A 2,963-nucleotide genomic window follows, 5' to 3' on the forward strand; every position below is an offset into this window, starting at 1 on the left:
AGTTGATAATTAGTTAATATTTTTTCTTCGAAATTGTGAGAGAACTACAACCTCCATTTAAAAAAAGTCTCAATTTATCCAGAATCGTGCAGCTCTATTTGCACACAAACAGCACTTAATCGAGTCCAATTTTTATGTAGCTGGCTGATTTTTATTCATGGTGTTCAGCAGCAATTAAAAGTTTTGCAAAAAGAGACGCAAATATCTAAATGTTTGACTTCATTTATTTTAACACATTGGAATCGAAAATGGGAATCGATAAGAATCGGAATCGGATTGGAATTGATAAAATTCAAACGATACCCAACCCCACACTTGTTTTCTTTTTAAAAAAAGGCCTCTAACACTAGCTTTCTCTATTTGTTTTCTTTTTGTTATATGTATGTGTATATAAATAAAAACCTTGCTAAGTGTACTGCGTTAGGCTAAAGCGTATGCTAAATGATTAAATGTAAATGTAAATGCACAAACTTTAATTTAAATTTTTGTTTAGTTAATAGTTAATATATTGTTTAGTTAATACTAATTATTATTTAGTTAATAATTAGTTAATATTTTTTCTTCGAAATTGTGAGAGAACTACAACCTCCATTTAAAAAAAGTCTAAATGTATCCAGAATCGTGCAGCTCTATTTACACACAAACAGCACTTAATCGAGTCCAGTTTTTATGTAGCTGGCTGATTTTTATTCATGGTGTTCAGCAGCAATTAAAAGTTTTGCAAAAAGAGACGCAAATATCTAAATGTTTGACTTCATTTATTTTAACACATTGGAATCGAAAATGGGAATCGATAAGAATCGGAATCGGATTGGAATTGATAAAATTCAAACGATACCCAACCCCACACTTGTTTTCTTTTTAAAAAAAGGCCTCTAACACTAGCTTTCTCTATTTGTTTTCTTTTTGTTATATGTATGTGTATATAAATAAAAACCTTGCTAAGTGTACTGCGTTAGGCTAAAGCGTATGCTAAATGATTAAATGTAAATGTAAATGCACACTGAAAGCAATACAAATCTACTACTGTGAAATGTTTTCTACTGAGTTTAAACATCTAATATATATTTTAAAGTGTATTCTCTGACAAATTACGAAAAAGTGTAACAAATAAAATAATGCTGCTCAGGGTTGCCAGATGTACATAACAAAACTAGCCCACTGGCAAATTAAACAGCCACAAAACAGTCCAAATTCCAAAACTGCACATGTGCATATACTTATAGCCTACAAATTGTATTACAGACAGTTTCAACCAAAAAAAAGCATAATATATCATAATGATTTGTTAAACTGAGTTGTTTGAGAGCTTTAGAGAGCTTGCAGTTGATGAGTTACACTGTGACTGTGCTTCCATATTCAAATGCCTGTCATCAAGGACAGTGTTCGTTGTGCTGATAAACAGATCACTGATGCAATGCCAAATATGTGAGGGAAAAATGTAAATCTCATTCTTTACAAGACTCCAAATAGATTACAACTAGGGCTGAACTAAGGAAAAATGGCATTGATTTAAAACTGCACAGAGGTGTAAATTTCTATATTTGCTGTCAACTAATTCATTACATTTATTCATTGACTGTAGCAGATACTATTATCCAAAGTGACTTACAGATGAGAATAATACAAGCTGAAGCAGTCCAAGCAGCTTGGTTTAGCAGCTGGACTTTTAATTACATTTGCATAATATATTGGACAGTATGTGCTAATAACTAGTTATGATTGGTTTGAGAATAGTCTGAGAGAGACTAATCCAAATTGATCCATGATTCACTTCTTAGAGCCATGGGATCTTTAGTCTGCGAGACTGCGACAGAGGCAGTCAGTGTTAATGAGGGCCACTGGTTTGTCTCTCTTGGCTGCTTGTCTGCACATGTGTTTATTGAATGTATTTTTAGTCTTAACAAACATGGGGTGCAAATGCAGTTTGCCCACAGGGGATGCCATTCTGCTCTACACTCTAAGAAAAGTCTGTAAAAATAAGGCACAATGTGTTAAAGGAATTTTCCATATTGATTTTTCGCAGGTGTTTTACTGTATTTCAAACAATGCATTGTTGTGTTTTAGAGTCTGTAAATAGACAGACGTTTTCTTACAATGTTGACATTAATAAATTATCTTTTTTAAATTTTTTGTTTTGTTTTTAGCACCTGCGTGGGATCATAGACTATTATAAAAGGAAAGCTGTGCAGCTGTTCAGAAACAACTGTTTGTGTCCATTTCTGGCATACAAGCTTGTAGCATATATGTCTCACCCAATTATGTGTGTCCGCTAATATTTTTTCACAAGGTTCATTTTAGGAATTGTATGCCTTTTAAGCATACACATTACAGTACAACACTCTCGGTTTGATTCTGTGGCAATTTTCATTTTTAATCAAATAGTATTTTCAAACAGCTATATTGTATTTGGCCTTTACCTGATGTAAAACTGTGCAATAACAATAATCACATTTAAATATTTTTACTTGGAAAGCACATATTTATTTAATAATATATTAATGTATTAATCTATTTATTTGTTACTACAATAGCAAACCAAACCATTTGTGTGGTTTTGTTATTTCTAGGAATAAATATAATGCAACCTATCTATCTATCTATCTATCTATCTATAATTTAATTAAAAAAATTAATATGAATTTATTTATAATCTATTTCTTTGTTCTACCGCAATAACAAAGCCTGATTTGCGTGATTTTGTAACTGGAATAAACACAATGCAATTGTTTTATTGTTTGTTTTTTTGGCTGTAATTTTATTCATTTATTTTCTGATCTGTCAAATGTTCTTTTGATATCTGAAAATGTTTGTCATGTTCTAATGTGACTACTGAAATAAGTACAAGAAGAATCGGAATCGTTAAGAGGAAATAGAATCTTTAAGATGAATCAGAACCGAAAGCGTTGATTCGCATGCTTACGCGCATGTTCCTTTAAGTGCGCAGGAACCGATCACAGTAG

The sequence above is a fragment of the Sinocyclocheilus grahami genome, unplaced genomic scaffold (genome assembly GCF_001515645.1).
Source record: "Sinocyclocheilus grahami isolate Dianchi unplaced genomic scaffold, SAMN03320097.WGS_v1.1 scaffold879.1, whole genome shotgun sequence".
NCBI lineage: Eukaryota > Metazoa > Chordata > Actinopteri > Cypriniformes > Cyprinidae > Sinocyclocheilus > Sinocyclocheilus grahami.